The 26,332-nt window shown below is 45.9% G+C and overlaps 1 protein-coding gene across 1 annotated transcript in view; it reads right to left on the reverse strand.

Moving 5' to 3' along the window:
• Positions 1 to 15,727, reverse strand: part of GALNTL5 (polypeptide N-acetylgalactosaminyltransferase like 5) — an 85,071-nt gene extending 69,344 nt beyond the window's left edge. Inside the window, exons 1-2 of the mRNA XM_032642163.1 lie at positions 15,673 to 15,727; positions 4,854 to 4,949 (exon numbers count right to left, since the gene is read on the reverse strand). The gene's annotated coding sequence lies outside the window, so the exon portion shown is untranslated. The remainder of the gene's footprint in view (positions 1 to 4,853; positions 4,950 to 15,672) is intronic.
• Between the last annotated feature and the right edge of the window lie 10,605 nt (positions 15,728 to 26,332).

The following is a 26,332-nucleotide window of genomic DNA, read 5'->3' on the forward strand; positions in this document are numbered from 1 at the left end:
CTGAAAAATGCATGGCGATTTCAGTACAGGTTTGGAAGACACACGATTGGCCGTGTGACCATGACTTGGAAGGACAGAGGGAGTCACAACTCCAGGTGGGCAGAGCGAGGACTCTGAGACAGATACGCGTCTAGCAGACCCCAGGGCAGCTCAGGGTTTGGAGGCCCAGGCTTGTCAGGGGGCACGAGGGGAGGCTTTGGAAAAGGTCACACGCTTCCATGCAGGACAGTCGGCTCCGGACACCCCTCCCCGCACAGAAAAGTCAGACAAGAGCCTGGCAATTTCTCCTCTGGAGAAATGGGACTGTAGAGGCTCAGCCTCCACAGAAGGAAGCTTGAGGCTGAGGTCAGGGGAGTCACCTGGCTCTCTTTCCCGCTTCACGCACAGGATCCCAGCAGCCAGGCTGCTCAACCTGAGGTAGGAGAGGGGAGAATTATTCTGTGATGAGAAGACAGGCCCTAGAGAAAAGCCCCCCTCACAGTGAAGCGTATGGGGTGCCCAAGAAAGCAGCCGACTCCCCGCGTGTCACTGTGAAGACAGGACACCTGTGGGAGGGGGTGAGCCCAACACCCAGAAGCTCCCGACAGCGTGTTACAGTCTCTCTTTTCCGCTGGAATGGAATGCTGTTGTGGACTGAATTGTGTCCCCCTAAACTCATATGTTGAAGTTCTAACTCCCAACGTGACGGTATTTGGAGACGGGGTCTTTAGTAATGAAGTTTAAATGAGGCCATTAGGGTGGGCCCTGATCCGACAGGACTGGTGTCCTTATAAGAAGGGGAAGAAACACCAAGGGTGCAGGCACAGAGGAAAGGCCATTTGAGGACACAGTGAGAAGCTGGCCGTCTGCAAGCCAAGGAGAGAGGCTTCAAAAGACACCAACCCTGCTGACACCTTGACCTCGTACTTCTGGGTTCCAGAATTGTGAGAAAATAAACGTCTATCGTCCAAGCCACCCAGTCTAAGGGACTTTGTTGTGGTTGCCCTAGTAAACTAGTACGGATGCCAAGGATTGGCTGAGGTGCTTGAGGGAAGCCTTCAGAAAGAAAGAAAATACAAATTGAACCAGAAAAGGGGAACAGCAAATGAGAGCTTTCGAAACATCAAAACACTGATTTTGATTGTTCAGAGAGAGCTAAGAAGACATTACATTTATGAAACCAGAGAAGCAGGCTTGAAAAAGGAACACTTAGAGAACAAAAAGAGGCTGCTGAAACTTAAAGCATGATCGCTAAAATTAAAAATCATCAGAAGGTTGTTAAATAGCATGAAAGGAATACTCTGGAAGCACAGATAAATGAGAGAGGAAAAAAGCGAGAGATGTGATATTTCATTCTACGAAGTATTGATATAACATCCAACTAGTGCAAAGGGTTCTAAAAGGTGATCAGAGAAAAGAGGAGAAAAGCATCAAATAAATAATACAAACATTTTCCCCAGAACTAAAAGGGCCCATAGGATGGCCAATGTGATCGATGTAAAAAGATCCTAGAAGCTTCCAGAGGCAGGAGAAACAGGTGACATATACGAGAAGGAGAAGCAGAATGAGATCAAATTTCTCAACAGCACCGTTGGGTTCTGAAAAACTGCAGAGGAATGGCTTCAAAATTCTGTCAAATGATATTCCAGCTAGATTTCTATATCTAGTCAAAATTTAATAAAGCTTGAGTAAAGATGTTTTCAAAAACAAATTACACTTCTTGCCTTCCTTTTTGGGCAACTATGTGTAGATTGTAAGTGCCAGCAACACAAAGAATAAACAAAGAGTACAAGGACCCAGGGTAGTGGATTCAACCCAGGAGAGACGCAGAGCAGTCTCGGAGGGCAGGTGTCAAGTGGGCTTAGGGTGCAACCAGCAGAGATTGGAACAGAAGCTGGTGTTGAGCTCCGGGCGCTGCACCCCTACCCCACAAAGGAGATGGGTCCAAAGAATATCAGATTTGAGGAATTATTTGGGGGTGGGGAAGTGCAGGTAGATGATCTCTATGACGGTAAAAACTAGGGAACGATATCAATAGAGTGATGAAGATGTAACCACTGATAACTGTATTAACCAAAAAAAAAAAAAAAGTCACATAGATTTATTGGAAAATAAGCTAAAAAATATAGAGGCCATGTAAGAAGAATGAAGTTGGTGTATAATATAGATAAACCAAGAAAGAGAAGTCTGAGAATATTATTTAAAATGTGAAGGTAACCGTCCTAAGAAACAGATTAAAGAGTCTCTTGCTTTCAGGGAGTTGAACTGGGGTGGGGGTCAGTGTGGGAATTGGGAAGGGCCTGCTGACTTTCTTTTAAGATTTTGTTTTTATTTTATTTTTTATACATATGTATTACTTTGACAAACGTTTTTAAAGCAAAGATTTTTAAAAAGATTGAAAATGAAAACAAAATGTGAAAATAAATCAAACAGCATCAATACTGGCAAACACAGTGAACATAGATGCTCCCATCCCTGTCCCTTTAAGTCCCCGGATGTCCTGACTCCTGGGAAAAGTAATCAATGAAACGAGCCTCATGCTCTCCAGGTCCCTCCTGGGTCCAGGTCCCTCTGTCATGGGTTTTCCTTCTCACGCTCCAATTCATCCCAAGTGACTTCCTGGCATTCAAACATTTAGCATCATCTCCCACTTTTACCCTTTCTCGGACTCGAGGGAAGAATTTGGCTTCTACAGTTTTGACCTTGGCCCTTCCCTAGGAACAAGCTTGCATATCCACCGTGGTTCTTACTGCTCTTGTTCATGTAGGAAACCCATACTGCTCAACAGAACCCAGTGGCCATAACAGCTCCATGGCCTCAAGCCACCAGAAAGAGACCTGAACACACCTGGATACAATGCCTTAGGCAGAGGTGGGCACCTGCTCCCCCTACTGCCAAAGGCTCACAGCCAAGTCCATGCCCCAGAATTACCTTTGGCTGAGGCAAGCTGCTTTGCCCAAGGTTCCCCCTCCCTGAGGGAACTCACGCTTAAAGACTGGTCGATGGGTGGAAGCCTCTTGTCTCACTTTGGGATGACTCTGAAGGCCCCTCCGGCCCAGAGTGGCCCACGGGGCTGGCAGGGGCCCCTCAACCACATCACACTCCAGCCTCTTCCTCTGCTTGACCCATCTCCCTCACTTTGGGAAGCCAAACCCACGTCAATAAAGTGCTTCCATGCAAATCTCAGAGTCCGTTTTCTGGGGAACTGGAACTACAAGAGTTGGTAGTGGGAGTGGTCCTGGGAAACGGTCTAAAATGGGGTTTAGGGGCTGGGTCACCCTTAGCTGACTTCCCTGAGGACCCACTGCTGGTGGAAAGGCAGCATTCTGATAGCCCCTTAATGAAGCAGTGCCCTCACTAAAACTTTGCTGTGGTGACCTGGGGTGGAATCCTGGTGGAAAGGAGTGTTCTGGTTGGCCCATTTGAGAGATGAGGGCAGGGAGCGGTCACCACAAATACCACGGAATCAGAATGGCTGAGGTTGAGGCTGTGGACGCAACTGAGAAAAGTAATGGAAAGCTGAGGGTTATTCGCCCCCAATTTAAGGCAAAATATCTGAGTCAGAGGGCTTCCTTAGCAGGGTATAAAAAGACTCACCCCTACAACCAATGGGCGAGAAAGCAGGGCTTGATGAGGGCAGCTGAGCTGCAGGGAAGGGAAGGTTGATTCTCACCTTGGCTAGTGTTCAACCCAGGAAAGGAGGGAGACTGAGCCGCGGGATGGGAGTGTGTGGGTGGAGACACGCCGGAAACCCCAGACCCACCGGACACTCTGGACCCACAGCAACGGCCCCTCCTCTCCACGAAAGGCTAGCTCTCCTCCTCTCCTTGAAAATAACAAGAGGCCTCCGTTTCAAAGGGCAACACCTGCCCTCCCTCAGGGTCACCTCTCAAGTCCGCTCCTGGCCACCAGGTCAGTAACGAGGACCAAGTCATAACATAGCTTGGCCGGGAATGTGTGAGGCCCCCTCTGTTCCCCCAGAACTGCAGGGCCCAGGCATCACCACCCACTGGAGTCAGGGGCCTGTGCCTGGGCTGAGTCCTGAGGATGCTTGGTAAAGGGAGGGGACATAAAGCTGGATTCGGGAGAGTTTATCAGTATGGGAGCATTCCCCTAGGACACGGGATCTAACGTCCTGACAAAGATCCTGGTTGCACAATAAAGGCTCATTGACTAAATGGATAACACTCTAAAAACGAAATATTTAATTATGCAAAGAAAATGTATCGAATGTGTAGGAGAAGAAGATAAGTTCTAACTAGGGGAAATGGATGGAGTAAAAGAACTGAAAAGAGAATGAAGCTGTTTTAACTTATTACCACCACATCTTCCTATTAGCATCTAAATTTTGAGAGACATCTGTTTTGATTTTCTCCAAAACCCAAAAGCAATTAGAAACTAGTGAAAGAAGAAAATAGGTGAGGGGAGGCCACCAAGTTTAATATACAAAACATACACATGAATTCATATGATAGAATTATTACTGAAAAATAAAATAAATCCATACTCTGGAAAGATTCTACCATACTAAGAAAATTTGGGAAAGAATAGATACATGCATATGTCTAACTGAATCACTTTGCTGCACACCTGAAACTAATACAACACTGTAAATCAACTCTACTCCATCATAAAATAAAAATTTTCTTACAAATTAAAAAAAAAGAAAATTGGGGGATAATTTTCTTTAGATATGAACACTTATAAAAAATCCCTCCCCCCAAATTTCTTATTTTACTAATATCAGTTGCCTTATATTGCATTTTCTTAAAGCAGAGCTCCCATTAGTTCTCTGGAATATGCACCTCATCTCTCCCCCTCCCACCCCCAACACCCTCCCCACACTCCCACAAAATGCAGAAAACTTCTCCTACCCAGAGACAGATCCCGCAGCTCTGTGATTGGCTCTTCAACTCTGTATTCTCAGAAGGAAACCATGTTCAATTATTTCCTTCACTAAAACTCATATGCTAGAAAAATACAGAATTAAGTTGTAAAAAATACTTCAGTGATGATTTGTATGTATAGCAAACAAAATTTTAAATGCATTCAAAAAAAAACAAAAACCTGAGAGTTAATGAAAAGAATCCAGTAAAGCAAAAAAGAACGCTGCCAGTAGTCACTAACACATGTGCACAGGCACATAACCGAGAAACAAAAGCCCTAAAATAAATCTGGATTTACAGTCACTGAGTTTTAAAATGTTCGTTTTTAGAGCCAGGAAAACATGACCATGCTTTAGATAATGTCACAACTAATTTTTCTGCAAATAATCAGTATTTGTAATCCCTTGCTTTCCAAGAACAATCTTAATACCGATCTCCATACAAGATCTCTGACTTTCTGATACTACCAGGAGTTTTTTTTTCTATTTCGCTTGTTGAATAAGTAATACATTCTCTTTGTATAAATCCTAAGAAGTACAAAGGGTGTACCTTTGTGGTATACAGTGAGAATTGGCCCTGATTTTCAAGAACTAAAGTTATTACGATGCCCAGTAAGCCTCTAAGGTGGCATAACCCAGCCCGAAAAATCTGATCTTCTGAATCCTAATCCCCAGAGCCAGCATCCCATTCAAGATTCCGTGATTTGATGCGCTGCTCCCACTGATTCTAGGTGGAAGGACCGCCCCCCCATCTTTGTTCCCACTTTTCAGCAGACTGAGTCCAGCCACGTACCACTGAGACAACCACTGGCTGCTCTCTAGTTGTATTCTCCAAGCTGAGTCACAGGCGGAATCAGGCAGGAGTCTACACCGAATGATCCGGAAGATGGAATTTCTTCCTGAATGCGTCCTGAGCAAATAACTTGACTGTGCTGGGTACCCTGCCCCGCATGGCAGGGCTCAAAACACAGGCGGCCCCAGGCTAACTCACAAAGCCCTGTGACATCACACAGCTCCTCACCAGCCCCAGAGGCCCCTGCCCGGGAGCTCCAATCAGCGGGCAGGATCCAGGAATTCCAAAGTTCAAAGGGTCTTTCCAGAAAGTCTTAGAATTCTCTCTCCTCAGCTGAGGAAATAGGAAAAACCTAGCATTGAGCAAATCAAAATCCTAGCCTTCTCTAGGGCAAGCCTCGTTTTTGGCTCTTCTGAAATAAACTTAAGAAAACAGAGACGTTTTCAGAATACCTCAAGAGACAAAGATAAGCCAAAGAGTTACTGGCTGCCTTTTTATTTCTTACCCTGTATTACTCAACTTTAGATATTAGTACCTGAATTCAGCCAAATGCTCGCAAAATTTCTTCTTTCTTAACATGTCTGAGCAGATCTGACCCTCCTCCCTTGAAGGAGGCTGACTCAGTGTTTTGCCTGGGACCAGCCATCTGCTGGTATGTGAGAGGAAGCGGGTGGGCTGCGGTTTTGATACCTCTCCTGGGGCGGATACGACAGCCAGTTATAAACCTCCAAGCATGACTTCCAATCTCCTTCAGACAGGCTCTAAGGGAAGGTGCTTTTTTGTACTTTTATAATAATATTAAAAGGTAAGCTTCTATTCATAGTAGCCCCCAACTGGAAACAACCCTAATGCCATCAACAGGAGAATGGATAAATTGTGCTTCTACATGTAACAGAATGCAAAGCAGCACTGAAATGACTGAGCCACAGAGCCACACAACAGGATGAATGCCCCAGACGTAACACTGATAGAAGCCAGACACAGCCTATAATCCTAATTCTATGAGGCTCTAGAAGAGGAAGAACTAATCCAGAGTGATGGTGGTCAGAGTGGTGATTACCTCTGGGAGGGGGTGGGAATGCTTGCTTCTGAGAGAGGCCCAGAGTGAGCCTTTTATAGGGCCGGACACACTGTATGTTCTTGATCTGAGTGAAAGCCTCACAGAGCCTACATATACAGTCACCGGGCTGTTCACTGAACACTGTGCACGCCACTGTGTGCATGTCATAGCCTCACAGCCTGAAGGGAAAAAAAGTGAGTTGGCCCCAGTTTTGGACAAATGTATCACAGGAGTTTTGCAAGCATTGCATGGTTGGTTTGTTGTAATAAAGTCAAATCTTTCCTTCTGAGAAAGGTGCACATACAACAGTTAGAATTTTATTTTATTAAGATATAATTCACATAACACAAAATTCAGCCTTTTAAAATATAACAGTTCAGAGGTTTTTTAGTATGTTCACAAAGCTGTGGGACCACCACCACTATTTAATTTCAGAACATTTTCCTCAGCTCAAAGAAACCCCATAACACCTAGCAGTCACGCCCATTTCCCCTTCTCTCCATCCTCCATCAACCACCAGTCTACTTTCTGTCTCTGAGAATTTACTTATCCTGGACCTTTCATATAAATAGAATCACACAACACGTGGTTCTCGCGTCTGGCTTCTTTCACTGAGCATCATATTTTCAAGGCTCGCCCAGACTGCAGCACGTGTCAGTACTTCATTCCTTTTTATGCTCAAATAATAATCCATTGTATGAAAATACCACATTTTGTTTATCCAGTCATCAGTTGATAAACATCTGGGTTGTTTCCACTCAGAATGGATCAAAGACCTAAGTGTTAAGAGATGAAACTATAGGACTTCCCTGGCGGTCCAGTGGTTAAGATGTCGCACTTCCACTGCAGGGGGCCACGGGTTCGATCCCTGTCGGGGAACTAAGATCCCACATGGCACATGGTATGGCCAAAAAAAAAAAAAAAGAGAGAGAGAGATAAAACTATAGAAACTCTTAGAACAGGGTAAAAGCTTCATGACATTGGATTTGGTGATAATTTCTTGGATACGACACCGAAGTACAGGCAATGAAAGAAAGATAAATCGAACTACCTCAAAATTAAAGACTTATGTACCAAAGGACACAATTAAGAGTGAAAATGCAGCCCACAGAATGAGAGAAAATATTAAATAAACACCTATAAACCATGCATCAGTATTGTCCATAGGAGTAGAAAAAGGGGACGTATTTCTCCACCACCTCCTGTTTCTAGTGGGTGAAGGTTTGTTTGCTCCGCCATGATTCTGAGTTGGGTGTTCACAGCACTAAGGGGACAAGGGGGACAAAAGGGACCAAAGATGAGCTCTTCCACGTGCACCAGCACGAATCAGTCGGGCATCATCACAGAACCAGTCACCTCCACAGTGGTGAGGGCAAGAGTATAAGGAATGAGGCAGAAGAGGCGCCCCATACAGGAGCTGTTAGGAATTGTGTCACATAAACCGGGAGTAGGCAGAAATGAGCAAGCCAACCTTCACTTTTCTTCTCAAACCTCCAGCCTCCCCTCCATCCTACCCTCATTCTCAGCTGGTGATGGCAGAGAACAGAGAAGCACTCAGATGAGAACTGTTGGGTTGGCCAAAAAGTTCATGGTTTTTCCGTAAGATGTTACAGAAAAACCAAAAGAATTTTTTGGCTAACTCAACACCTCATTTTCTTTCCCTACCACCTATTCCACCAACCACCAATATTTGTATATATACTCTCTGCCCTTTCTCTGTTAGAAAAGGAAAAATGTCCCTGCTCTCCCTGGAGGCAAACCCACTGTTATGCTCAGAATCCCATCCTCTTGCCTTCGCAAGGGCTGACCTCAGACCTACGTTTGTCTCATCTTCCTGCATCACCAGTTTCTCCCTCTCCACTGAATCTTTTAGACTGTCACCAAAAAGAACACAAATAACAAATGTTGGCGAGGATGTGGAGAAAAGGGGACCTTTATGTGCTGTTGGTGGGAAATGCAAAAAGACACATAGCACCCCAATGTTCATGGCAGCATCATTTACAACTGCCAAGACATGGAAGCAACCTAAGTGTCCACTGACAGATGAACGGATAAAGAAGATGTGGTATATGGGTGTATGTGCACACACACAATGGAATACTACTCAGCCATAAAAAAGAATGCAATATCGCCATTTGTAGCAACATGGATGGACTTGGAGGGCATTACGCTAAGTGAAACAAGTCATACGGGGAAAGACAAATAGTATATGAAATCACTTATATGTGGAATCTAAAAAATACAGCAAACTAGTGAATATAACCAAAAAGAAGCAGACTCACAGATATAGAGAACAAACTAGTGGTAACCAGTGGGGGGCGGGAGGGGCAATACAGGGGTGGGGGAGTGGGAGGTACAAACTACTGGGTGTAATAAGATAGGTTCAAGGATGTGTTGTACAACATGGGTATTAGAGCCAATATTTTGTAATAACTGTAAATGAAGAATAACCTTTAAAAGTGTATAAATTTTATTTTTTTAATTTACAAATACCCTTCCTTGACCCTTTGTCCCCTTCCAGCCACTGTTCTCTTGGGAAATCTTGGAAGAGGTCTCCATGGTCACTCTCTCCATCCCTCACATCCATTACTCCCTGCAGTAAAAGTTACATGAGGTCTCCAGGCTGGCTCTCCTCTCATTCCTGGGCAAGCAGGAACACTTACAGCCCTTAACAGTTAAGAGGGGCCATGCTTCTTGTTCTGGCCAGATGGCTGTGGTCCAGGGGATTTAAGAGTAAGTAAGAAGTCCCCCCCACCAGCTCTTTTCCTGAAAAGCGACCTTTGAAGTCTGCTAGATGGCATAGCTACAAGATGGAGGGTGTAGATACCACAAGGTATAGTTACAAGATACCGGATGCACAGGAGGCCTAATTTAAGCAACAAATGAACATTTGTGTTAAGCCCCTGAGACTTCAAGGGTGCTCTGTTATCCCTGCCTAATCTAATAATACTCTTAACTATACACTCTCCAAATCGACCTGCTCAGTCTCCTATCCCTACCACTTCGCTAGACCACTCTCACCCAAGTCACCAACGAACACCGGCCAAATCCAGTAGTCACTATTATGTCCTCATCTATTGGCCTCTCAGCAGATACCGCAGGGTTGGTCACTTCCTCCTTTTTGAAACAGTCTCTAAACTCGGCTTGCCTGAGCATACTCTCCTTTGGTTCTTCCTCGCTGGAGCTTCTTCTTTTTCTCAGCCTCTAAAATCAGAGCGCTGTGGGGTTCAGTCCTGGATCCTCTATTACCATTTATTTGCACTTTCTCCCAGATGACCTCAGTGATCCTTAGAGAGGAAAATACCATTTGTGTGCACTGACACCCAAATTCATACCCCCATGTCCTACCTCTCCACTGAGTCCTAATATTTATCCAACTGTCTAAGCATCTCAAACTTAACAAATCCAATTAAAATGAAACTTCTAAGCTATAATAGTCTTTGCTTACCCCATGGCCACCCAGCTAGCGGTTACATTCTGACCTCCTCTAGGTCCCTCGGGGCTTCTCCTGGGTGCTTCTGGATCCTCAGAGTGGGTGTGAGTCATAGGGTGGAAAGTATTCCTCCTTCAACCAGAACACCTCTGCCTTTATCTGATTAGCTTCCACTTAAGGCTTCATTTGAGGGAAAAAAAAAAATTCCTCATCTAAGAAGCCATCTGCAGAGCCACTGAACAATTACATGATTCCGGGGCTTCCCTGGTGGCGCAGTGGTTGAGAGTCCGCCTGCCGATGCAGGGGACACAGGTTCGTGCCCCGGTCCGGGAGGATCCCACATGCCATGGAGCGGCTGGGCCCGTGAGCCGTGGCCGCTGAGCCTGCGCGTCCGGAGCCTGTGCTCCGCAACGGGAGAGGCTACAGCAGTGAGAGGCCTGCGTACCGCAAAACAAAAACAAACAACAACAAAAAAAACACAATTACATGATTCCGTTCAGTTTGAAAAATGCCAACATAACCTCTCTGAGCCTCAGCTGTCTGATCTCTAAGCGGGGAGAGTAGTGTTGACCGCCTAGGGTGGCTGTGTAGGTGAAGTATCTAGAGGAGTTTTTAGGCATATTGTAATGAGAAGAAAATCCACAAGAGGGGAACCGGCGAACAATCAGGGAAGGGTCGTGTAATAACACTGAAGGACAGTCTTTCCAGGGAAACTTGGTAAAGGTCTGACATAAAGTTTGGTTGAGCTATTATCATGGGGATGCTTGCTGTCCATTTATTGCAAAAGCAGTAGTAGCTGCCGATGGTGCTTTCCTACCAGCCTGTGAGCTCCAGGAGTGGAGAGGTTATTTCTTATTAATCTTTGCATTCTTGGACTCCAGCACACAGCTGGGAATCCTGCCCTGAATCTGGGAAACAGCAGTGTGATGTGAAGTGGAGGGCGCCCACTTCTACACCTGCAGGGAAAGGATGCTAAAGAAGCCAAGGTGTAGGACTTCCCTGGTGGCGCGGGGGTTAAGAATCCACCTGCCAATGCAGGGGACATGGGTTCGAGCCCTGGTCGGGGAAGATCCCCCATGTCACGGAGCAACTAAGCTTGTGCGCCACAACTACTGAGTCTGCGCTCTAGAGTTCGTGAGCCACAACTACTGAGCCCAAGTGCCACAAATACTGAAGGCCGTGTGCCTAGAGCCCGTGCTCTGCAACAAGAGAAGCCACCACAATGGGCAGCCCGTGCACCGCAACGAAGAGTAGCCCCCGCTTGCCGCAACTAGAGAAAGCCCGCGTGTGGCAACAAAGACCCAACGTGGCCAAAAATAAATATAAATAAATAAATTTATAAAAAAAGAAAGAATCCAAGGTGTAAAACACTGTAAATCAACTCTACTTCAATAGAAAAAATAAATTAAAAAATTGCTGTACACCAGGAATTAACACAACCCTGTAAATCAACTCTACTTCAATTAAAAAAAATTTAAAAAACAAGAATCCAAGGTGCAGGGTGGCCCCTTTCTTCCCTGGGCTGGGAGCCATTGCACCCCTTCTGAGGAATAGCCAGGGTAAATTGGACTGTATGCTTTTCTCAGCCCTCCCTTCAAAGCTGATTTAAGGGGGTCTATGGACAGTCACCATAGAGGAAACTTTGAGAATGCCAGCAAGGTGGAAAAGTGTTGTAGGGACTAGAGGGAGCAGAGAAGCCAATAGCATTTTTCCTGCTGACACTAGTTGTACTTCCTTCTTCTAGATATCATCTTACTACGGGCTGAATTTTGTCCCGCCGCCGCCACCCAGTTCATATATTGGAGTCCTAACCCCTAGTTCTTCAGAATGTGGCTGTGTTTGGAGATAGGGCCATGGAAGAGGTGAGAAAGGTAAAATGAGGTCTTGCGGGTAAAATGAGGTCTTGTGGCCCTAATCCAATAGGACTGATTTCCTTATAAGAAGAAGAGATTAGGGACTTCCCTGGCAGTCCAGTGGGTAAGACTCTGCGCTCCCAGTGGAGGGGGCCTGGCTTCGAGCCCTGGTCGGGGAACTAGATCGTGCATGTATGCCACGACTAAGAGTTCTAATGCCCCAACTAAGTAGCCCGCACACGCAACCAAAGGTCCCGTATGCCACAGTGAGGCTCCCGTGTGCCGTAACTGATACTCAGCGCCGCCAAAATAAATAAATTAATAAATAAATAAAAACAACACTAAAAAAAAGAAGACGAGATTAGGACACAGACACATACTGAGGGATGACCAAGTTCAGACCCAGAGAGGAGACAGCCGTCCACAAGCCAAGGAGAGAGGTCTCAGAGAAAACCAGTCCTGACAACACCTTGATCTTAGACCTGCAGCCTCTAGAACCATGAGACAATAATTTCTGTGGTTCAAGCCACCTGTACCACTTTGTTATGGTAGCCCTAGAAAACGTATACACATCTCGATTGCAGAAATATATCTTCTCAGAAGCTTCTGCTCAATGGAACGGAGCTCAAGAAGAATGCTTTTGTAGAAAGCAAGGGATAAAGTGATGGAATGGGAAGTACAGGGAGTGTGGAAGGGAGTGCTTGCTGTCCCTCCTAAGACAAAAGATGTCTCCTCTTCTTTCCTGCCAGCTGGGCCTATGGTTCACAGCCTGTTGCAGTTGGCTGTGGCCATGACTATGATCTCTTCAATGGAATGCAGGTGTACCACTCCAGGCCTGGCCCAGAAACCTCCAAGGAGCATCCCCCCATGCTCTGCCTGGGATGATGGAAGCCACACGTTCAAGATGATGGAGCCTCCATCAGCCTGGTTCCTGCAGGACCATGTGGAGCAACTTGAAATATTCACCCGGGGTAGTTAAGTGAGCGAGAAATAGACTCTTATGTGTTGTTCTATTCTATTTTGGATCTTCTTGAACAGGGGTTCAGCCTACCCAAAATATAAGACACATGTTAAAATAAACAAGTATAAACTGAGAGCATGCCGGTGTTCGGTCTTTTCTGTGGGTATAAAGGACACAGAAGACATGGGTGCTGCCCAGGAGTCGCTTGAGGGTTGCCAGGGAGACAGACGAATCATGAGAGAAAACAGGGGAAGATACAAGATAAAAATTGCTGAATTGTGTGGCACAGACTGGAGTAGCCACAGCCGGGTGTCAGGGAAAGAACCGCTGTGTCCGGGGGCACAGCTGCCAGACCAATTCGTAAGGGGAAAGGGTAACGTGACAAAACAAAACACAAGGCACTGAACAAAGCTGCGACACCAGGCGGGCAGCCGGCAGGAGGTGAAGGGAGGAGGAGGAAGATAGAACTTATGGACGGCAGGGAACGTCGGGGAGAGAGTGAGGTGCTTGTTCAAGAGTGGAGGCCAGTTCTGTGGGAGTGACCGGAAAGCCCGGAACTTTCCCTGTGGGTAAAAGGAAATAAGGTGGCTGAAACCGTAGAGGTTTTCTCTCAAATTCGTAGGCACGTTTCACCCTACTCGATTCTAATTAAACAGTTCTAGGGAGAAACAAAGCAGCCCTGAGCTCTATTCTCAAGTTGAGAAGGAAAAAGAAAACACACGATGGGAAAGGCATCACCGTGTAGAACTTCAAATCGAGAGCCAGGACAACTGTCATCCTTCTGCTTCTGTGTCTCCTGAGGGAAAAAAAGCAATGCTTCAAACAAAGGACAGAGAAGCAGAAACAGGGAGGTCAAGTTGAAAGAAAACAGGCAAAAACACTTGGGTATAAAATTTGCCAATTTTATCATCACAAACCATCCCAAGGGTTTTTGAGGGTTGTAAGCTCTCGGAGGGCAGCACCCCCATCTCGTCCATCTCTGTGTTCCGTGATGTGTGATGGTGCTAGGAGACACAGTCACTAAATAAATTCTCAAATAATGATAATGCTTAGGATAAGACAAAGGAATTGGTAAGCAACGATGTAATGTGAATATCTTTGGGTGGGGAGGGGAAGGAAACAAAAGGAGGGAAGAGGGAGAAAAGGAATTGAAAGTTCACGAAGTGACCTTAGTCTCAGTCCCGCCTGGCTCCCTCCAACCAGTCCAGGTGGGGTCATTTATCCAAAATCTCCATCCTGTCTGATTCTCCAATGAGAAAGGCCTACAGACCTTCCCAACACATGACTCTTACCTGCAAGTTCCTCCACATGCTATTGGTCAAATTTACCAGCCCATGCTCTTCCTTGTCTTAAAAATCCTTCATAAGAATCCAGTCCCCATCCACTCCTGTTCCCAGTCATTCAAACAATTCATTGCCACCACCGTTTTGGGTACCAGCAGCATTAGGAAACTCACAAGTGGGGCTGTAATTTGAGAGACTCCCATTAGAAAGTAAGGAAGATTGGCTGGGGTGGGGGTGGGGGTTACTGTGGGCGCAGGGTTGGGGTGGGAGTTTGAGGAGAAGGCTGAATCTGGTAGTAAATGTCAGGCAGAGGCCTTCCCTTGGCTGATATCCGAGGAGGACCACCCTATCTGATAGACCATGAGCTCACTGCTTTTATTCTAAACCAGCGTTTTGTTTGACTCAGGTTATAAAACTTAGTACAAGACAAAGGAATCTGTAAGCCATGGCAACACACGAATGTTCGGTGGAGAAGATGTTGTTTTTCATCTTCAGGTACCTCTTGGTTGAAGCAGCTAAAGGCTCTGTGTACTGAGACCTGGGCGAGGCTACACCAGGGACACAGAATATGCATCCATAGCTCTTATCCTAGAGCGGCTCAGGTCTTCAACAGGGAAGAAGACATTGTTCAGGACACTGGTTCAAATCCCGTGAGTGGATTTGGCCAAATGAAGCTAGCTCCCCTGGATAAGTAATACCAAAATTGCTTTTGGTAGACGTTAATCATTGGCCTCTTGGTGAAATGATCAGTTTTGTTTTCAATTACTCAAAAAACAGAAAACTCTGGTTCTGGGATGCCCCAAACATCTGCCTGACAAAGATGCTCTAAAAATGAGAATTACATAAACTCTAGGGCCTTAGGTCAATTATTCAAAGTATTGATTATTTAATTAGAAACAGTCTATTTGAAGCCTTTTGATGTTGGTAGCTTGGTTCACGTGCCAAATAATAAACTTTCAGACAGCATTATTCACAATGGCTGAAACATGGGAGTAACCCAAGTGCCCATCGACGGATAAGGGGATAAGCAAAGTGTGACATGTCCATCCAATGGAATATTATTCAGCCTTGAAAAGGAAGGACATTCTGACAGATGATACAACACGGGTGGATCTTGAGGACATTAGGCTAAGTGAAATAAGCAGTCACAAAGACAAGTACTGTATGTTTCCACTTATAATATTTAGAGTAGTCAAAATCATAGAGAGAGAAAGCAGAATGCTTGCCGGGGCTGGGGAAGGAGGAGGGGAATGGGAAATGAATTGTTGAGTTTTACAAGATGACAAGAGTTATAGAGATGGACGTGCTGACGGTGGTACCACATGATAATGGTATTTGATACCCCTGAACTGTATACTTAAAAGCGGCTAAGAGGAAAATCTTTATGTGCATTTTACCACAAATAAAATTGAGGAGAAAAAGTACCTTAAGGTGATTGATATCCTTTGACTCCTGCTAAGAAAACATCACCCTCATCCACTGTGCTCTTCGTGTGCTTTTTAAAAAGCGGTTTCATTTCCACACCGCACTTTCTGCTTCCTGTCGACTTCCTGTAACACTTGTTAACTTTCACTTCGGGTTTGCTTTGACTGCTCTATTTTGGATGTCATTTTCTTTTTAAGTAAACATTAACAACTCTAATCCATAGCCCCTATATTTTTGACTTAGTAAAAACAAAAGCAAGAAAACACCCTAGCACTTTTTTTCCTTTAATTCAAGTAGATGTCCAGTATGAGATATGTCAGGCTCTGGTGACTTTTGGATTACTTTACTCCCTCTCTCACTTAAGAATAAAAGGGGGAAGTTTTATTAGAAAATGCACAGAGCCATGTGCCCCAAAGGACTAGATCAAACCTATAGGGTGCACACAGGTCCGTAGGAGCACAGAAGCAATTCATCGCTCCTTCGGGGGCTGAACAGAGAAGAGCCGTAGAACACACTTCCTCCTTCCTCTTGTCTTCCACCCAACTCTTATTTCTGTTTTCCTGTTGGTTCCAGTCAGATACAGGCACCACCTTCTCGCACTGACATGCAGGTCAGCTGCTCCAGGAGGAGGGTGAGACAGAGATGGCTTTCTGCAATGACCTAAAATGATCACTGGTTCCTAGTAATTGAAAGGAAAACTAATACGTGATTTTAAAAATAAAGTTTTCCAATACTATCTTCTAACAGTGAAGTCTTAGGGATCTAGATGCCTTTCGTTTTTGTTTTTCTCACTCCCTTCTTACTACCTGTTCATTTTATTGTTTTTCCCTATTTATCCCTTAATGTAAATAGACTCTTGTATGTATGATGACTTTCACATACGTATATATATATATGGATATATATATATATGTATAACTGAATCACTTTGCTGTACACCTGAAACATTATGAATCCACTATACTTCAATTAAAAAAAAATCCCAGTTGGGAATCAAAACGCGGAAGAGGGCTACTTGGCATCTTGAACATCATTATTGAAATCTATAGCACAGGAAAAAGGAACCTTCCTACATTGTTGGTGGGAATGTAAACTGGTACAACCATTATGGAGAATAGTATAGAGGTTCCTTAAGAAACTAAAAACAGAGCTACCATATGATCCAGTAGTCCCATTCCTGGGCATATATCCAGAAAACACAAAAACTCTAATTCGAAAAGATACATGCACCCCAATGTTCACTGCAGCACTATTTACAACAGCCAAGACATGGAAGCAACCTAAATGTGTCCATCAACAGATGAGTGGATAAAGAAGATGTTGTGTATATACACACACACACAGATATATATATACTAGAATATTACTCGGCAATAAAAAAGAATGAAAAAATGCCATTTGCAGCAACATGGTTGGACCTACAGATTATCATAATAAGTGAAGTAAGTCAGACAGAGAAAGACAAACATCGTATGACATCACTTACAGGTGGAATCTAAAAAATGATACAAATGAACTTATTTACAAAACAGAAACAGACTCATAGACATAGAAAACAAACTTAACGGTTACCAAAGGGGAAAAGGAGGGGGAGGGATAAATTAGAAGTTTGGGATTAAAATACACACATTGCTATACATAAAATAGATAACCAACAAGGACCTACTGTATAGCACAGGGAACTATATTCAATATCTTGTAATAACCTATAATGGAAAAGAATCTGAAAGGAATATATATATATATATATATATATATATATATATATACATAAAACGAAATCACTTTGCTGTACACCTGAAACTAACACAACATTGTAAATCAACATTTCAAGAAAATTTTTTTTAAAGGTAAAAAGAAAAAGTAGTACAATCCTTTTGTGAACGATTTGGCAACATGCAGAAAAGCTGAAGTAAACCAAACACAATGATCCAGCAGTGCACCCAAGAGAGGTTCACACATATATAGGAGGCAAGTATAAGAATCTTTGGTATAGTACTGTTTGCTGTGAGGAAAACTCCAAACAATCTGAATACTTCAGAATAAGAGAATTGGTAAATACATGGTGGTATTCATACAACCAATAGAATACAGAAGAGAATGAATGACTTGGAGCCACAAAGATAAACTTCAACAGCATAATATTGAAGGAGAAAAGCGGATTGCAAAAGAAAACAACCAGCAGCATAACGTCCTCATAAAGCTAAAAAAAAAGTAAAATAATAATTTGTATTGTATTTTTTTAAGTTAATTTCATTTTTTAATTGAGGTAATTGTGGATTTACAATGTTGTGTTAGTTTCAGGTACACGGCAAAGTGATTCAGTTATACATACATATATATCTATTCTTTTTCAGATTCTTTTCCCTTATAGGTTATTACAAAATATTGAGTATAGTCCCCTGTGCTAGACAGTAGGTCCTTGTTGGTTGTTTGTATTGTACTGATACACATATAATGCAGAGAATTATAAAATTATGTATAGGAGTAATAAATCCAAATTCAGAATAATGGTTACCTTACTCTGTGTGTATGTAGAGAGGGATGTACAGAGGGGCCCTCAACTGTATCTACCTTATTTCTTAAAAGATCTAAAGTAAATATGCGGCAAAATGGTAAGGTTTGATAAAGCTAGTGTGTGGGTGCATAGTTTATATTATTCTCTATACACTTTTTATAAGTTTGTAATATTTTGTAATAACACCAGTGAAAGGTCCTATTCAACTCATAGGATTCACAGAAATCGATTCCTTATAATCCGTAAGATTCTTCGTCATATCTATTAAAAACAATTGCTGTGTTTTATTTCATTGACGGCCCACAAGAGGGAGACCTAGAACGATTCAGGGACCAGATGTATAAATGTATATAAAGACAACTGGCATCTTGGGGAGCAGGGCCGGAACCCCACGGAAACCAGGGTCTGTCGAGGCTCTGTCCGGCCTCTGTCTAAGGCAGGACAGACACATTCAGAAATCTGCAGAGGGCTTCCCTGGTGGCGCAGTGGTTGAGAGAGTCTGCCTGCCGATGCAGGGGACACGGGTTCGTGCCCCAGTCCGGGAAGATCCTACATGCCGCGGAGCGGCTGGGCCCGTGAGCCATGGCCGCTGAGCCTGCGCGTCCGGAGCCTGTTCTCCGCAACGGGAGAGGCCGCAACAGTGAGAGACAGGCCCGCGTACGCAAAAAAAAAAAAAAAAAAAAAAAAAAAAGAAATCTGCAACCACTCACGGTAAAGAAGACACATTGCAGGATGCGTCGGTCCTAAACCGAACGGCGTTTTTAAAAAACACAATTTTATGAGATGTTTGCAGAGCAAAGAGCACGCAACAGCAAGAGGAAACTGGATTAACAGTGCAGGCAAACATGGGGGCCCACAGTGTCCTCTGGAGCCTGTGGCCAGGTGCTCGGGGTCTGCTCCCCTGGAACAGCACAGAAACTCCTGCCGCTTACCCAGGGAACACGGGAGAACTGCTCATCTACCCGTTTCTACCACGGCAGCTAGAAACAATACAGCTAGTGATAAGCATGGCTGTCCTATAGCTGTAATTTAAATTTACCGTTATGAGGACCCCCTTTAACATTTAAACTATGTACGATGACTTGCAGGCTTTTCCATTAACATTTCTGCTACTTACTTTATTCATTTGTAATCAGGTGCCCAAGGGTTTCAGTAAACATTGTGGAGGATACATACATTAAGAATAGTCTCTTCACTGGGATCTTGGTAAACCATTACTTCTAGCCGTTACTAGTTAGTGCCTCTTCACCCCTGGGAGGGCAGGGACCCCCTAGTTACCTCAACAGCAATTTATCTCCAGCAGCAAACGCTGTGCCTGCTACATCACTGGCACGCAACACGTTTGCTAAATTAATCTATAGCCAAGTGTCCGTCGATAGATGATGGGTAAGCAAAATGAGGTCCATGCACGAACGGAGTATTTTTCAGCCTCCGAAAGGAAGGTATTCCTGGTAGCTGCTACAACATGGATGAAACTGAGGGCGTGAAATAAGCAAGGCACAGAAAGACAAATACTGTGTAATTCCACTTCTATGAGATACTAGAGTCATCAAATTCATAGAGACAGGAAGTAGAATGGAGGGTGTCAAGGCCTGGGTGGGAAGTGGAGGGGGAACGGGGAGTCAGTGTTTAATGGGGACAGAATTTCAGTTGAGGGAGACGAAAAAGTTCTGCAGAGGACAGTGGTGGTGGTTGCACAACCTCGTGAATATACCGAAAGCTACTGAACCGCACACTTAAAAATGGTTAACGTGGTAAATTTCATGTTATGTACATTTTACCACAACTTAAAAAAAATACGGAAAGAAAATTAATGCAATAGAAGGGACATTGGAGAGGGTGAAATTCCCTCTGTTTAGGGTGGAAAGGCTCTGGGTGGTTCTAAACTACATCGGTGGGTCATGGTGGCCCCGTGGTGGGATCCGCAAAGCAGTGCGATTTTGGGTGTATGGAATCCTCAGGGGGTCCTTCCGGAGGGAGGAGGGGACGGTCTGGAGCTCTCACCCCACCCCTCCCCCCAAACTCAGGAACCTGAGTCTGGCTCAGGGTGAAGCACACGGGTCCTGCTTCCCCCAAACACAGCCCCCAGGGGTCATCGTTCAGCTGAACACCAAGAGGAGAGGAGACCAGCAGAAACCAAGGGAGAGATGCAAGAAACCACCTCGCGAGTTGAAGTGTCACAGGTGAGCGGGGTCACAGAAACCGCCAAGCAGCCTGAAGGGTAGAGAGGGAAGGACAGAAAGGCCTTTGTGCCGAAGCGCATATTGTAACTTTCTTCCCGCCGCCCAAACCTTCCCCGGCAAGGTTCCCAGGGGCACAGAATCACTGGTCACACCTGAGGAAGAATGGGTTAAAGGGAGGAGACAAGAAAAAGAAACAAAGAACATCTGCGGGAAGAGTGAAAACCCAGCACATCTTCATCTTCAGAGACAGAAGCTGGATTCTGCAACCCGTGCTTCCATGACTTGGATGTCACCCCTGAGCCAGGTCCTAGCTTCTAGGACGCAGAACAAAGAGTCCTCAAAGGGAAGTGTATCACAGGGAGAAATCACAGTCCTCCAGAATTCTCAGAAAAAGGGGGCCACCTGCCCAATCCACTGGTAAAGGGTTTTTATTACACAATCATGTAATAACTATGACCCGACAGCTGGCTTTTATCCCACGCGTCAGGCTGTTGCCCTGTGAGGTAAGAGAAAATACGCGTATATATTGGTCTCTGCCCTGGGTTCCCGACACAAAGCTCCTAAAACCCTTGGAATTCCCTGGGTGATAGCAGTGATTAGAAGTTGGGAATATTCAGCCCCTGCTCCCCTGAGAGCAACCTCCTGAGAGGGCAGACAGGCCGGGAATGGAGTTAATGATCCAGCATGCCTCTGGGATGAAGCCTCCATAAAAATCTCCAAAGTGTGGCATCTGAAGAGCCTCCAGGTTGGTGAACACGTGGAGGTTCGCGGAGGGCTCAGCAGCTCTGCATCCCTTCCCATAAACCTTGCCCTTTGCGTCTCTTCCATATGGCTGTTCCTGAGCTGTGTCCTTTCACCATAAATCGGCGACCTCGTAAGCAGAATGTTTCTCTGAGTTCTGTGAGCTGCTTTAGCAAGTTAATTGCACCCAAGGTGGAGGGGTCACAGGAATCGCTGATGGGCCAGAAACACAGGTGAGAACCTAGATTGTTGTCTGAGGTAGGGACGATCCTGTGGGACCGGGCCCTGAAGCTGTGGGATCTGATGCTGTCTCCGGGTGGCTAGTATCAGAACTGAGCTAAACTGTAGGACACCCAGCTGGTGTGACAGAGAATTGCTCGGCGGAAAAACCCCTACGTGTCTGGGGTTGGAAGCACTGTGAGTGTGGTGGGAAAGAGGAGACAGACTGAGGTTTTCTAAAACATGCCCAGAAAGAGAGGGGGACCTGTCTGGCTGCCTTTGGAAGTACGGGCTTCATACTGGCGGGGGTCCAGGGTCTCCACCCGAGACATAAGCAACCAGAAACCAGGAACAGCCACTGCTGTGACCGCCCCCCAGTCTTGACGCCTCCTTGGAGATTTAGGTCAAATGATACTTCTTGGTAATGCCTCCCCAACTTCCAGAGTTTGCTTTCTGGCCTCTGTTGCTGCTGGCATGTTTTTTGTAGTTGCTGCACCAGCAGCTACCTTCTCGGGCTTCTGTTTGCATTTTCCAGTCAGTCTCCCCCGCCCCCACCCCCCCCCCACCACCCCCGCGATGGACCACGGCTTCCCGGGAAAGCTCTGGTGTTCCTTCACCTCAGGGACCATGGAGCTGGGAGCCTGGCTACTCAGTGAATCTTGCCGAATGAACCAGTGAATGAATGAGAACCGAAGGAGTTAGATTCTTTGATCTGGAACCTGAGAAAGAAAAGATCATTGTGTTATGAGCATCACGTTTGCACGATACTCCTGGTGGCCATGAGAACTGGAAATAGGAGAGGTGGTCCAGTTCTTCCTGTCTATCCCCGTATTTGTTCTTTAGGCAAAAGCAGTGCTTTAGGCCTTGAATTTCAGCGGGATTTGCTCCTTTGAGTCCTCTCGTGTGACACACGCTTCCCCAGCCCCCAGGCCAGTCTGAGGAAGGACGCCGCAGGATGTGAGGGTGATTACAACAAGCACAGCAACCAGACCTTTGGATCCAAGCCTTGTCCAGAAGAATCCCAGGCACCTCGGTGTCCAAACGCCTCCCTGCATCTGATGGGCCCGGGTCGCACAAACATTCTCCCTTCAGCCCTTGAAGAGAGAGCTGTTCAGAGGTGCAGGCTCATGTGGCTGTGGCATCACCGTCTCCATTTCCCTACACCGACCCCCTAGTGGTGCCGTAGCTCAGAAGTGCACAGCCTCCATTCAAGGGGCAAAGGCACCCAAGAGCCTCTAGCACAGAATCAAATGATCTTCATTATAACCGCACTTTGAATAAACAGACACAAAGGGCTCTAAGTTTACAGAAGTTTGAACTCCTGTACTTTCTCCATTAGAGAAACAACTTTACAAACTACACCTCAAAACAATATAAAGCCACGTTAATTTGATGTGAGGGACGATGCTCTTTGGCTAAACCAGACCTCTAATGTTTAATAGCAAAAAAAAAAAAAAAAAAGCAGCCTTAGGTATGGTTTAATGTTTTAGTATTTCTGGCTCTAATACTAATGTGGAGGATGCTTTGCATTTTCTTGTATCGGTATATTGCACAAAATGTCATTATTGACTGAAAGCCTTTGAGAGCTGGTTCAGGATTGTCAGACCTCGCATTTAACCAACTCTGCCAGGCAGAATTTAAATGAGATGTTATTACAAACCGTAAAACTGTTGCTCACATAACAATAGAGTTAGCGTGAGGCTACGCTGAATTGTACCTTCAAGAGGTATCTAATTTCACATTGTAGGAATCAGGAACAGGAACTAATCACTAAAACTGGTTATTAATGCCCGCAGAAAGAAAAAGAAAGACAGTTGTATCGTGGGTACAGGTTGTTGAAGGAAAGCGGTGAAGGCTGGAAGTGAAGTATTCGTGTAGGTTCAAGAACGGCCTGACCATAACTCGAAGTTTCTTACTGTTGCGTTCACTTTGCCTTCAGGGTAAAGTATCCAAACTGAGAGGAAACCTCGTTTTGCTCAGAGACACAGCTCATCACTGGGCTTCACTTGCTGCAAAGCTTTATTTTCCCCGTTAAGACCCCTGCTGCTCTTTTCTCAGGAGCCCTTCCCTCCACCATGTGCATCAAAGTTTCAGCGGAGTCACCAGTCAAGAAAGTGACCCTTTTCGTATGAAAACGGCTTTCGACTGCAAATTATCACGGCAAGAGTTTTAGCATACCAATTATAAAATAATTTAAGATGCCGACAATATGATTTACCCCGAGTCCTGTGTGTTGGGGGACAATTTCAGGGGCAGGACACAGGCTTCTAATCAAATCTTATCCAATGTCCCCCCGTGGAGAACAGCACCCCAATGCCCTCCTTGGGGTGTGCTGTAGACTGTGTTACCGACAGTGGGGTCCGGCTGCTCGCCGCTCAGAAGCCAATGAAGAGACAAGGTTGGTGGTAAGGGAAGTTAATTTTGGATGCTGGCACCCAGGGACAGGGAGGACAGACGCCTGTCCAAAGGCCAACTCGCCCCCCACTGACAACCAGGGGGCAAGAGCTTTTATAGGCAGAAGGAGGGGGCTCCGTGCAGAAATAGCACAGGCGGCTCTGGCAGGCATCTTGCAATTGGTCCTGGGTCGTCTGACCAGCGTCATCTCGATTGTTTTAAATACAGCTAATCTTCAGTTCCAGGGTCAGGTTGTTCCCATTTCCTTGAGGCCAGTTTTCTGGGAACTGTGGCAGCTTATGTCACGGCTACAGTCTGGTCATCACGTTAATTTCTTCCACCTGGTAGGGGTTTCGGTATCTACAAGACAGCTCACAGGACAGGGCTCAGAATATTATCTATAGCCCTTGAGGAGGAACTGAAGGTCCTTGACTTTGCTTACTGACTAAACTATTATTGTTTTGTCCTATTTGTTTTCCTTTGCTTCTGTATCTTCTCACTTCTCTGATTAAACCTGGTCCTCAGCTAAAGTTTTCCCACAGACAAAAAGCAGGCGGACAGCATGAGCAGGGGAGGACCATAGGGTCCTGCTATGCTTCATTTGTGTCCCCCCCAAATTCATAAGCTGAAACCGAGTCTTGCAGTAGTAAGTTAGACACTTTTTGGACGTAGATTCCAATACTGCCTGGTACTAACTTTATCTCCACTGTGATGATATTGTGGGGGCGGGGGGGCTTTGAGAGGTGACTAGGTCATGAGGGTGGAGCCTCAGGCATGGGATCGGTGCCCTTGTAAAGAGACCCCAGACAGCTCCCCCTCCCTCTCTGCCACGTGAGGACAATGGGAGAAGACAGCCGTCTGTGAGCCAGGAAGTGGGCTCTCACCAGACACCAAATCTGCTGGCACCTCAATCTGGGGCACCACAGCCTCCAGAGTTGCAAGAAATAGACATCTGGCATTTACAAGCCCCCCAGAGTGTATCTGCCCAGAGCAGCCGAGGGCAGTCTTCTCCTGTCCCTGCTCAAGTGGCCCTGGCTGAGCTGGATCAGGCGTCCCCGTCACCACCTCCCTTGCCCAGATCTGCAGGACGTGGGAGAATTAATGTCCCGATGCAGGGAGACATGTCTGTGAGGCACAGGGACAGGCCGAACGGTGCAGAGCCTCCTCCGCAGCCCCCCAGCACAGGTAAGGCAATGTGTGCCTTCCCAGGGTCCCGCGCAGAAGGACTGCCCGTCCAGCAAGAGAGGGTCGCCTTCCCGGTGGCTCAGAGCTAACAAGAAGCTCCCAGAACACTAGACTCATATAAGTCCCCTCCCACTGCCCCAGTTAACAGTATTTCAAGGATCTTTGCTGTGTACAAACCATCCAACTCTCAGAGGCTTGAAACAACAGCCATTCAATTAACTGGTGTGATTCTGCAGGTTGACTAGACTCGGCTGGGCGTCCACTTCCACGCGGCCTCCATCAAGGCAGCGGCCGGTGGGTCTTCTGGAGGGCGGGCGGAGCCAGGATTCTGGGTGGCTCTTCTCTAGGCCTCTCCATGTGGCTTCTTCACATGGGTTTGCTTATGGTCAGCAGACTTCTCCCGTGATGGCCCAGAGGTCCTGGGAGCACAAGAGAGGAGGCCCAGGTCTTCTACGGCCCAGCGCTGGAACACACAACATCACTGCTACTAAGTCACAGGAACAGCCCAGGTGTGGCATGGGCAGGGCGACACGGGGTGTGGAAAACGGGGGGGTGGGCGGAGACTGGAGCATGGAGAACGGGAGTCCCTGGTGCTCACAGCTGGTGCCAGCTGGTATCCTTGCCAAGATTCAAGTTCCAAACTCAGGTCAGTCTAACTTCAAACCCACGTTCTCAATGACTGCCAGGCTGGTCGTAACCCAGGACCTAAGAAGAGCGGGGCGGAGGCTAAACCAGTGGCCAGAGAGCTCAGGCCATCCTGCACTAAGGCTCACAGCCGATGCTGGGTCAACTTTTAAAAGAGATTTTAGTTGTGCTCAGAGAAACAGGAAGGAGAGGGAGGCCCCCTGCCTGGGACAGATGGTGAAATGCAACAGATGAAAACACAGAGCCGCTGAAGTCTTATCTGGCTTCTATCCTTTCAGGGACCACGGTCTTCAAACCATGAAGGGCAGAACACACGCCAGCCTGACGGAGGCTGCATGACACATCAGACTCTGAGTCAGAAGACCTGGGGTTTGCCAAGCTCTACCCCGACCAGCTGCTCTAAAGGGACCAAACCACACCCACCCTCTGAGACTGTGGCCTGGTTCCTAAGCAGAGATGAGAAAAACAAGCCCACAGGGTGTTCTGAAGGCTAAATGAGACGATGTGAGGATTAACGAGATATCCTGGATCTAGCACAGAGCTAGGCTCTACCAGCGGTAACTGGGTCCACCTGAGGAGATCTTATCCTGTGACATGTTTTCATATTGCAAGCTTCATGATCAGATAAAACAAGGGAACATTTACTCCCAGCTTCAAATTAAGAGCTGGCAGGGCGTCTGAAATTTTAAGCTGGGAGCAAATTCTCACTGGTTATATTAGGACAGTTCATGGATTATGGGACCCTTGTTTCTGTCAACCATTCCCTTCTGTTAGA

The sequence above is a fragment of the Phocoena sinus genome, chromosome 9 (genome assembly GCF_008692025.1).
Source record: "Phocoena sinus isolate mPhoSin1 chromosome 9, mPhoSin1.pri, whole genome shotgun sequence".
NCBI lineage: Eukaryota > Metazoa > Chordata > Mammalia > Artiodactyla > Phocoenidae > Phocoena > Phocoena sinus.